The 12,500-nt window shown below is 43.5% G+C and overlaps 1 protein-coding gene across 1 annotated transcript in view; it reads right to left on the bottom strand.

Annotated features, from left to right (window-relative positions):
• Positions 1 to 12,500, bottom strand: part of LOC135105091 (uncharacterized) — a 37,729-nt gene that overhangs the window by 15,428 nt on the left and 9,801 nt on the right. The window lies entirely within an intron of this gene.

The following is a 12,500-nucleotide window of genomic DNA, read 5'->3' as shown; positions in this document are numbered from 1 at the left end:
TAGTAGTAGCAGCTGTTGCTGTTGTTGTTGTTTTTGCTGCTGCTGCTGACGCCGTTGTAGTAGTAGTAGTAGTAGTAGTAGTAGTAGTAGTAGTAGCTGTTGCTGTTGTTGTTGTTGTTATTGTTTTTGCTGCTGCTGCTGACGCCGTTGTAGTAGTAGTAGTAGTAGTTGTTGTTGTTGTTGTTGTTGTTGTTGTTGTTGTTGTTGTTGTTGTTGTTGTTGTTGTTGTTGGTGGTGGTGGTGGTGGTGGTGGTGGTGGTGGTGGTAGAAAAAGTAGTAGTAGTAGTATAGTTGTTGTTATTGTTATAGTTGTTGTTGTTGTTGTTGTTGTCGGTGTTATTTAGTTGTTTTTCTTGTATTTTTTTCCTTCTTGCTGTTCGCCTGTTTACTTCTCAAGGTCTGCTATACAACCAATCTGATCTCTCTCTCTCTCTCTCTCTCTCTCTCTCTCTCTCTCTCTCTCTCTCTCTCTCTCTCTCTCTCTCTCTCTCTCTCTCTCTCTCTCTCTCTCTCCCACACACACACAGGCGAGGGCAGTATTGCAGGTCTTCCATAACCCCAGACCACACTGTCACGACTCCCGGCTTACGTCCACTGCTCGCCCAAACTGTCCCCACTCGCCGGGGATTCGAACAGAGATTCCCCGGATTGCGTGGTGACCAGGCTAACCTTTACACCAGCGGCCCAGGTCACTAGCAGCCGTAAGTAATAGTCACAGTAGTAATATAATGGTAATAATGTGAAAAGTAAGAGGTTCCCGTTTTTCAGAGGCGGGCCATTCTCGTTTTAAGCTGTCAGGGGGATATACGGGGGAGAAGGGGGAGGGGAGGAAGGGGGGTCACACTAAACCCTGCTTTTATTTGGGCCACATCCCGCCAGGGGCCACAAACAGCCGGGCCAGCGAACCACACCACAATTTGGGTCAGGTCATCCGCGCTCGCTCTCTTGCGCCTCCCCTCACTTCCCCCACCCCCCTCTCTCTCTCTCTCTCTCTCTCTCTCTCTCTCTCTCTCTCTCTCTCTCTCTCTCTCTCGCCACCACCGCCTCACAAGCCACCCCACCACCACCTCAGCCTCAACCTCCACCGCCCTCCCTCCCTCATCCTTTCCCGCAGCGTCTTCCTCTTCCTTTTTTTCTTTTTCCTCTTGTGCTTCCACCTTCTCCTCACCTTTCTCATCTCTGTTCTCCTTTCTCCTTCTCCTTCTCCCACCACGTTCACTGCAGTTTTCTCTTCTTTCTCTTTCCAAACAGCCTCCTCATCCTCCTCCTCCTTCTCCTCCTCCTTTTCCTCCCCCTCCTCCTGTGCTCCCTGCTCCTCCTCCTCCTCCTCCTCCTCCTCCCCCTCAGCCTTTGCTATGCTCGTACGTTTCATCTTAAAATGTGACGCAAAACTTTTGGGGTCCAGCTTTCCAATGTGTCACCTCTTTCTCCACTTTCCCATTTTCGGCGCGGCTCCCTCCCGATGCACACAGACAGATGCGCACACACACAAAAAGACAGATCAGGCAGGCACAGAGGAAACCAAAGGAGGAACAAATGAGAAGAGCATTTAGCACTTACGCTGTTGTTTGTAATTAGATATACTATTTGGCGTAAAAAGGATAATGATAAAGACAACAATTGCTCTTAGATAGACAGATTGAGACAGACATTCAGACAGACAGACAGACAGACAAGCAGACAGACAAAGAGAAAGACAGACAGACAAATAGACAAAAGACAGCCAGACAGAAAAACGAACAGACTGACTGACAGATGAACAGACAGACAGACAAACAGAATGCGAAAAAATAAGACAAGCAAACAGATACACTGACAGACAGACAGACTGGCAGGCAGGCAGGCAGGGGGAAAAGCAAATGGTCGCATAGACAAAGAGATTGATTGACTGACTGACTGATAGATGGAGAGAGAGAGAGAGAGAGAGAGAGAGAGAGAGAGAGAGAGAGAGAGAGAGAGAGAGAGAGAGAGAGAGAGAGAGAGAGAGAGAGAGAGAGAGAGAGAGAGAGAGACTTATACGGGACAAAAGACGAAAGAGATAGCGGAGGGAATTGAAAGCAGGGGAATAAAATAACTCAGAGGAAGGAAAGAAGGAGGTGAAGCGTAAAGAGGGGAAAGAGGAGCCAGCAGAGGATGTAATGGAGGATGGAAAAGAGGAGGAAGAGAGGAACATCTAAGAAGAAGAAGACGCTCACTCCACCTAAGCGGAAAGTGGAGGAAAGAGGGGGAAGTGGGGGCGGGAATTAAGGTAGTGACGGCTCTACCTGATGATAAATGTTATGCTAATCAGTACGTTGCGTCACAAAACTGAAGAAATTCGTCGCTATGCACTGCCTCGGGATGGATAAGGCCTGGGAAGGTTTAATTCTGTTTTAATGAGTTTTTTTCTACCTTCCTTGGTTATTTTAAGAAGCGTGATTATCAAATTATCTCTAGGGCTTAATTAGCTTTTTTTTTCTTTTTTTTCTTTGGTGTGGTAATAATAGGGACACTTATTTATTATTTATTTTTTTACCATCTTTTTAGTTCTTCTTTACTCATACAAAAATAAGATAGCCAATGATTTTAGAAGTTCTATGGCTACCCAAGGTTCCACAAAATAACCGATTAACTAACGTGGGAAACTCTAATTATCTGCCTTATCACGTTTTTTTTTCTTTATATGATTAATTATTTTAGGAAAGGAATATCAAAATACTTTAAGAACAAAATTGGCCGAGCTGTTTTTTATTTATTTATTTATTTATTTATTTATTTTATTTATTTATTTATTTATTTTTTTTGGGTAGGAACAAGAATTATTACGATGTTTTCCTTTTGCTTTGTAACCTTTAGCTAGACAAATACAAAAGATAACCATGATTTCAAACTTCTACTGTTATTAAAGGCTCCACAGAACAACCAATGATTTACTGACTCACTACGCACGTAACTAATCCACTAAGTACCTAATTGGCCCATTCATTCACGCGCTCATTGTCTTACTTATTGATGATGAACCGAGTCAGCCTAAGTCATTAAACTTTATTAACTAGATTAGCGAGTCAGTAAAAGAGTCAATAAATAATCCATGAAATACTCGAATAAAAGAAAATAATAAACAAGATAATCTATTTAAAAAAAAAAAAAAGAAAAACGAACACACATCCCTCGCTTTGAATTCAGTGTTACGTCAAAAAAATAATGAATGTAGATCTGAATAAAGAATCTGTCATCACTCATTCATAATTCTTTTAGCATAATTTGTCAGCTGTCATCATTATCATCATTACAATTATCATCACCATAACCATTACAACCTACCCCATCACCACCGACACCACCATCATTATCATCACCAAAACCTGGTCGAGATATTTACATACGTTTGTCAATCAAAATATTATGTGTCCTGGGAGAGTTGAGTTGCCTTTACACAAAAAATGAATAAATAAATAAACAAATAAATAATAAAATAAGTAAATAAATAAATAAATAATAAAATAAAACAAAATAAAATAAAATAAAATAAAATAAATAAATATATAAAAATAAATGAATAAAAAAACATACCCTTTTATTTCCACTTCTCCGATTTGTTAGATTTTATTTTCTAGCATACAATTTATCAACTCTGTATCCGAGGCTCAATGCAAACCAGAGGATAACAAAACACACACACACACACACACACACACACACACACACACACACACACACACACACACACACACGCACAAAGTAGGCCTCCTCACAAAACCGTACCCTGGCCCCTTCCTCTACCCCTATCACCCCCACTCACAACCCCTCACCCCCCCACCTGCTGCTGACGGGACGCATCACCCTGACCATTACCTGCACGTGTTACAGGGGAACCATTACACCCACTCTCTCTCTCTCTCTCTCTCTCTCTCTCTCTCTCTCTCTCTCTCTCTCTCTCTCTCTCTCTCTCTCTCTCTCTCTCTCTCTCTCTCTCTGCCTGCTCATTAATTCACTTGCAATTCTTCGTATCACTATTTTTCTTTCCCTCGTGCGGTTTTATTTATTTTTTTCCCACTTAAATATTTTCCTCTAAACTTTGGCTAAGAATATTTTTTTCTTTTTTTTCTTTTTGGTGTGTTTTCAGTCTAACCACTTGCTCTTTTCCTCCCCCCATTCATTTTCCGCTGTCCTATTACATATTCCTCTCTCTCTCTCTCTCTCTCTCTCTCTCTCTCTCTCTCTCTCTCTCTCTCTCTCTCTCTCTCTCTCTCTCTCTCTCTCTCTCTCTCTCCTCGCCTCTCCTTTCACTTCCCTTTTTCTCTCAAACATTTTTTCGCTGAACTCTCACCACCGCGAACACATTTCCATTTTTCTTTCATTTTCACTAATTTCTCTCCTTCCTCTCATGTTCCATTCCGTTTCCTCTTACCTATTACATATTTCCACACCTTACTTCCCTCCTTTCACCTCTCTCCTCCTTCCTTAATTTACCATGCACTTTTTTTTCTATTTCATTACTCTCTTTTTCCCTTCCCTTTTCCTCTTCCTCTCCTCTTCCATGCATTATCTTGCCATGGTGTACATCTTCACATTTTTCACCTTTTCCTACTTTTACCTCTCTTCCACCTCCCTTACTGTCTCTTACCTTATAATTCTCTCTATTTACCTTCATTTCCCTTTTATTTCAGCAATTACATTACTCCCCTTTATCTTCCCTTCCCTTCCCTTCATCTCCCTTACGTTTCCTCACCTTTACAGCCTTTCCTTCTACCTTTCCTCCTTCTCATACCTCTTCTATACCTTCCTTTACATTCTTTCCCCTCACTTATTCAATATCAGTCCACCTTCTCTTCTCTTTCATCTTCCTTTCTCTTAACTTTCCCCGTTTTTCATTTCTCTCCTGTTACCATCCTTCCTTCTTTATATCTTCCTCTTCCTCCTCCTCTTCTCTTCTTTCCTTATTTTCTTCCTCCTCCCCTTCTTCAGTTCTCTCCTTTGCACTTCAAACTCCAGAAGATAAAAGTGTGTGCGCCACTGGTCGAAACTTCAACCTGGCTGGTCCTGACGTCAAAAGGATCTATGAGTTTCGATTTAAGAAACATAAATCTCTTTCTCCTCTTGTTCCTCCTCTTGTTCCTCCTCCATTTATATATGTTTCCTCCCTCTTCTTAATTAATCTCTCTCTCTCTCTCTCTCTCTCTCTCTCTCTCTCTCTCTCTCTCTCTCTCTCTCTCTGATAAATAATATAAAACTCATGCAAGTCAAAAATAAAGCAAATTTCGGTGAGTTGTCTTACTTACCAGGAAAAAAAATACTACACGAAGAAGACAGGTAAAACAGGACAAGGGAAGGTGATGACGAGGAAGATAGGATAAGAAAAAAAAAACAACAGAAAAGGTGCAAAGGGATGGAGACAGAGGGAAAAAAGAGGAAACCAAAGAGTTATGGCACCTTAGGGAACAATTGTATGGAGGAAAAAGGAGGAGGAGGAGGAGGAGGAGGAGGAGGAAGATAAATCGAGGAAATCAGAGACACTTGAAAAGAAATAGCGGGAAAGAAAATGCAGTCGAATCTTTTTAAACACTGACGGTATTGGATTCTCACGCCCACCCACGCACACGCACACACACACACACACACACACACACACACACACACACACACACACACACACACTATTTCCTTCTATTGACACAAGGAAAACCAATGAACACCCACACATCTGTATTCTATAAACAAGTACGAAAAACACACGATAAAACACTTTATTTTCCATGTACGTAAAATTAGGTCAGAGAGAGAGAGAGAGAGAGAGAGAGAGAGAGAGAGAGAGAGAGAGAGAGAGAGAGAGAGAGAGAGAGAGAGAGAGAGAGAGAGAGAGAGAGAGAGAGAGAGAGAGAGAGAGAGAGAGAGAGAGAGAGAGAGAGAGAGAGAGAGAGAGAGAGAATGGTTACAGATCAGATAGCGACAGAGACAAACAGACCGTTATAAGATGATGAAGGGAGGAGGAGATGATAGATGGAGATAAGGAGAGGTGATGGAGGAGGGAAGGAAGGAGAAGTGGCGCGTCAGGTGAGTCAGGTAACGAATGAAGAACGACCTGCAAGTTAATCCAATGACTCTCTCTCTCTCTCTCTCTCTCTCTCTCTCTCTCTCTCTCTCTCTCTCTCTCTCTCTCTCTCTCTCTCTTAGAAAGTGGACAAATGGAAGCAATCACAAAGGAAAATATAAATCACACACACACACACACACACACACACACACACACACACACACACACACACACAATAGGGGGAGAGGAGGGGTAGCAGTGACTGACGGGAAACCGCGTGAATATTCATACGTGGAAAATGTATACTGACTGACACACGGTGGGCGAGGGCAGCGAAATGAAGGGCAATCGGGCCTCCCACGCGCGCGCACACACACACACACACACACACACACACACACACACACACACACACACACACACACACACACACACACACACAGGACAGTGAACGAACACACAGACAGAAAGACACACAGTCACATAAGCAGGCAGACAGACAGACATTTAAGTAGAAAAGGAGGAAGGCACACACGCACATAAACACGCACACGCACACAGAAGGTAATTAAGTGTGGAAAAGTAGGTTAATGAGCGCTGTCTCTCTCTCTCTCTCTCTCTCTCTCTCTCTCTCTCTCTCTCTCTCTCTCTCTCTCTCTCTCTCTCTCTCTCTCTCGGTGGGAATGAACTCATCTCACTTTTCCCTCACGATCTATCTTGTCAGGAGCCTCATAATCATCTGAGCCTCGCGTCGCTCCCCCGGTGTGGATGCGAAACCCGATAACGACCACCACGCACCGGGATACGTAATCATGAGAACCACGTTAACTCTGACTGTCATGGCCTTCTCCTCATGCTTATATAACGGTAGGGTGCAGTTTGGGAGTATAATTTGTTAAGGTATCACCGGCAGTAGAAGAAATGATGGAGTAGTTGGAAGGTTTTTAGTGTCTAGTTTTGTTAATGTTCAGCAAAGTTGTCTACGATTAACTAAATGACGTAACAAGTGATGCTCTGCGATTACAGCTCAAAAGATTCAAGTGCAAAGATTCTGAAAAAAATAAAATAAATCAAGGAGGTTCTATACTCTAGATTCCATGGTTTCTTCATCGCATGCCTTCCTGCGAAAAATCTCTTTAGAATATATAAAACAAAAGAAATCCGTTTTCCTTTGGCACACTAAAAAAAAAATTGAGCAAAACTTCATGGCATTCTGTATGACTCTTCCAAGGATATTCCGTTTAAAAATGACTATTCCAGTGAAATAATCAGAAAATAGTACAATGCACGACAAACAGCAAGGGAGAGCAGGAAGTCACCCTCTATACAAAATCCTGAATGTCAAAACACAAACAAGCACTATTAAAATGATCCAGCGTGAAACTCCCCGCAAGAAGCAAGTGTGGGGATCGTTTAACATCCCGGACCTCCAGTTACGACAGCACACCAACTTTCTTCGTAACTCTGCATTGGTTCTACTAATCGCTGCTCTAATTATCGCAAAATCATGCAGCCACATTAATAGCCTCACCAAGCAGACTCATGGCGGCACTCTTACTCCTGAATTGAGAGGAATGAAAACGTAATTTGTGAAGTTTCGAACGCCTACTGCTATTAAAGTCTAAGAGCATTTTTATACTTTAACATTCACATTTCATTTACTCTCTCGCCACATCATGTCGGTAAAAAAAAAAAAAAAAATAATAGTAATAATAATAATATAAGGAATACAAACACGCATTTCGCTAATACCAGTTTTGTTTTCCCGATTTTCCTCCACATAAAGGCCCCCAGTTTTTATTTCCAAACTTCATTAAACCTCTTAGCCATTCCCTTCCGGTGCACATGAGGAAAATGCCAACACGGATGCTTCCCCGAACACGGCAGAGCAGTGCGCCACGGTACCCGAGTGAGGGGAAGGAGAAGAGAGAAGGGAGAGGAGAGAAGAGAGAAGAATTACATGTCCCGGTGTGGTCACAATGATGTACCGCGCGCGGGTGAGGAAGAGCGAGGGGAAGAAGAGGAGAGGAGAGAAGGAAGGGAGAGAAGAGTTAAGAGTTACAAGGCCCGGTGTGGTCCCAATGATGCACCGCGCGCCACCCTGCCCGCCACTTCCCCTCGAGGGCACCTCCGTCAGGCACAGCCACCGCCAACTTGATTAACTCCACCAACAAAAATCACGAAACTCCCTCAGTGACTTCGATCCTCCCCTCCTGCCCTCCCTCCCTCCTTCCTTCCTTCCTTCCTTCCCTTCCCTCCTCTATAACTCCTCCCTCCCCGCCACCCACTGCCTCCTGTACCTTCCCTCCCTTCCTTTATCTCTTCCTACCTCTCCTCCAAACATGTCCTCCATACCTTTTTTTACTTTCTACATTCCATCTTCTACCCTACTCATTTGTCCTTATTCCCTCTTTCCATACTCTCCTTCCTACTTCATTTCTCCAGTCTACTATTCTCACCTTCCTCCGTCCTTTCATATCCCACATCCTTCCTTCTTCATTTCTCCTGTTTACTCTTCTGCCCTCCCTCCCTCCGTCATTCCTTCCTATCTTCCTGTCTCTATACTATCCAGCTCCTCCCTTCTAATTCTTCTTTATCCTTCATTATTCCTTCCTCCATCCATCATTTATGCCTCCTTACCCTTCCTCCCTCAATCCTCCTCCTTACGCTTCTTCTCTTCTTCCCTCATACCTCCACCCACCTCCTGTTCCTCTTCCTCCTCTCCCATACACATCAACAGCCCTCCCACCCTTCCTCTCTCACATCTGTTCTCTACTGCCCATCACTCCTTCCCTCTTCCCGCGTGTTGTCTTAATTAATTCCCACTCCTGACCGTCTGGAGTGATACCGTCCTCGGTCAAAACATAGCAGGACTTGTGTGTTGTTGACTGGAGGCCGCGACTGAAGGGACACGAAGGGTTAAAAGGAAGATAAGGAAGGAAGAATGATAAAATACGATATTATAAGGAAAAAAAGAAGTTTGGGCTGTAAGGAAAATATAGGAAAATGACAGTAAAACGTTAAATGGGTAAATATGATCAAAATAATGGAATGCTGCTACTGAAGGGACACGAAGGGCTGGGAGATGGGAAAAGGGGAAGGGAGACAGTGATGGAGTATGAAGGGATAAGGGAAAGATGATGGAAGGAATAATACAGTTTGTAAAAGGATGAAATAAAAAGATGGATGATTATAGTAAAAGGTTAGAATGAGTAGGTAAAACAGAGATAAATGAGTGGGGGAAGAGGGAGGGAAGCTACTGGAGCATAATAGGATAAGGACACGGTAAAGGGGATGAGCGTGAATTTGAGGAGCGTCAGGGGAAAAAAAGGAAATAATAGCAGTGGATTACATGAAAATAATGTGAACAAAGGAGTAGGGAATATGAAGGGAAAGTAACGGAGGTATAATACGATAAGAAGGTGATGGGGATAAGTGTGGGTGTAAGAAAAGGATCAGGAAGGGGTTATTATGACAGCAGAAACTTACAATGAAAGGGATAAGAAAAAAATAAATCGTTAAGAAATGAAAAAGAAAAGAAATAGGGATAGAACAGGATAAGTAAAAGGTGATGGGGATAAATGTGGAAGATCAGAAAAGGAAAGGTTATGATAATAAAGGCTTACAAAGAAAAGGATAAATTTGATAAATGCCCAGAAAAGTGGATTAAAAGATTGAGAAAAGGGAGACGAGGTGCTATAGGAAAGTTAAGAGGATAAAGGAAGCCTGAGGGGATAAGGGAGTTGTTAAAGGATTGAGGGGAAGCGTGTGAGGGGGCGCCGGGAAGTGAGGGGAAGGTGAGAGCGCCCCTAGAGTTGTGCCCAGGGAGCGGAGAGGCTGCTGAAGGTTCAATTTGTATTAGGATCTGTTTTCCCCCGAGGGTGAATCTCCAAAGGCTTGCAGGAGGGAGGTGTGGAGGCGCGGCATACTAAGAAGAGAGGGAAAGGGAGAGTGAGAGTGAGAGAGAGAGAGAGAGAGAGAGAGAGAGAGAGAGAGAGAGAGAGAGAGAGAGAGAGAGAGAGAGAGAGAGAGAGAGAGAGAGAGAGAGAGAGATCTTTCATTCCATCCTCCTTCTCTTCCTTCTTCTCATCTCATTTATTCATCAGTCTTTGCTCTTCATTCACATTTATCCCTGTTCTCTCTCTCTCTCTCTCTCTCTCTCTCTCTCTCTCTCTCTCTCTCTCTCTCTCTCTCTCTCTCTCTCTCTCTCTCTCTCTCTCTCTCTCTCTCTCTCTCTCTCTCTCTCTCTCTGTGTGTGTGTGTGTGTGTGTGTGTGTGTGTGTGTGTGTGTGTGTGTGTGTGTGTGTGTGTGTGTGTGTGTGTGTGTGTGTGTGTGTGTGTGTGTGTGTGTGTGTGTGTGTGTGTGTGTGTGTGTGTGTGTGTGTGTGTGTGTGTGTCAGTTCTCGTTTCGACACTCAGAATTGAGATAGACCCGGACACATTTCCTGCGAGCCGCATAACACACACTCACACACACAGACACACACACACACACACACACACACACACACACACACACACACACACACACGAGGCAGCGGCGGCGGCGGCGGCACCACCACCACCACCACCACCACCACCAGATCACTTCCACTATAAATGGAAATTGTGCGTAAATATCGGCGGGGGAGAGGAGCCACAGCGAGCCACAGCGAGCCACACGGGGCCGCCAGGAGCCGCCAACTTCCAGACTCCAATTTGAAATGAGTTTTCCAGGAATTATCTTTACCGGCCGATCCACTTCCTGACTTTTCTCGCTTCCCTTAAAATATTCCTCATAATACACGCACTCTCTGGGGACTTCGCGGTGTGTTTGGGGGCTGGGGGGAAGGGGGGTAGAGTTTGAAAGGGGTTTGAGGGGGGCTATGTGATTATACTAATTAAAGAATCTTCCTTTTTGGTTTTTAAGTCTCTAGGGTGTGGGTTGTTTGAGGCTACCAGAGTGCTGAGGGTGTTGAAATGTTGATGAGGTGTGTGTGTGTGTGTGTGTGTGTGTGTGTGTGTGTGTGTGTGTGTGTGTGTGTGTGTGTGTGTGTGTGTGTGTGTGTGTGTGTGTGTGTGTGTGTGTGTGTGTGTGTGTGTGTTGCTGGTGTGTTAGTGCACTGGTGAAGTGTGGGTTGAAGGTAGACGATGGAAGGGATGGGTAGGGAGGGAAGGGGTGTGTTAGTGCGGTGTGGCTGGAAGGGAGAGATACAGGTGTGGGTTGGCAGGGAAGTGTTTTTTTTTTTTTCTATTTGTGTGTGTGTGTGTGTGTGTGTGTGTGTGTGTGTGTGTGTGTGTGTGTGTGTGTGTGTGTGTGTGTGTGTGTGTGTGTGTGTGTGTGTGTGTGTGTGTGTGTGTGTGTGTGTGTGTGTAATAATAATAATAATAATAATAATAATAATAATAATAATAATAATAATAATAATAAAAATAATAATAATAATAATAATAATAAACGGTTTATTCTTTAGGCAGTTAACAAACTGTAAATGTACAGAGAGGGTGGGGAAATACTTAACATTAATCCTAAAGCTAAGTCTAATCTAGAAGGGAAATACTATTGATTGATGGCTCGCACCATGGTGGGAATCGCGCTGAGTCTGTGTGTGTGTGTGTGTGTGTGTGTGTGTGTGTGTGTGTGTGTGTGTGTGTGTGTGTGTGTGTGTGTGTGTGTGTGTGTGTGTGTGTAGGAAGGTGGTTGGGTGGTCTTCTTGTTAACATCACGTCTTCTCTCTCTTCTCTCTCACGTTTTCCCACATTTCTTCCTTCGCCTTTTCTTTCTCTCCTTCCCCATTCATATCCAATTCTTAACCAAGTCTTGCTCTTCTTTCTCCTTCCACATATCCTTTCTGGTTCCTCCTTTCTTCATTTCAGTAAGGCCTCAACAAGGATATCTCTCCTTTCACCTGCCTTTTCTCTCTCTCTCTCTCTCTCTCTCTCTCTCTCTCTCTCTCTCTCTCTCTCTCTCTCTCTCTGCCAAGACTTTTTTCATTTGCTTTCAGTAGAATTATTATCTAAATTTCATATCTGAAGCTCGTAATATACCTATCTATTCCCTTCCCTTTTTTTATTGATTTTCATTTGATTTTTTTTAATTTGCATACTACAATTCTTTCACCATTTCATCAACCCATCTAGTAAAACACACACCTATTATATATTTCTTTCACCTCCTAAGATGTTGCTATTCTCTCTCTCTTTTCTTCACAATAAGTCCCATGCTGCGTCTGTCACTCCACTTCGCCTTGATTCCATCCACTTTCTAACATCTCACACCTTACACACCTATACCTTTATACCACTTCTCAACCTTACCCTCTCCTTCTATGATACCCAACTTGTCCTCACCTCCCGGCGTTTCCCCCAGCCTCACACCTTCAAAGCAACTCGTCCCTCACTCCCTTTATCCCCTTATCATCAATGGAATATATGAAACTTCCCTCGCTCCCTATCCTCTTGAAGTTCCCCTCTGCCTCCCCCTTTACCATTCCTTACAAAATAGCAT

The sequence above is a fragment of the Scylla paramamosain genome, chromosome 11 (assembly GCF_035594125.1).
Source record: "Scylla paramamosain isolate STU-SP2022 chromosome 11, ASM3559412v1, whole genome shotgun sequence".
Lineage (NCBI taxonomy): Eukaryota > Metazoa > Arthropoda > Malacostraca > Decapoda > Portunidae > Scylla > Scylla paramamosain.
This window is presented reverse-complemented; position numbering and strand designations above follow the sequence as displayed.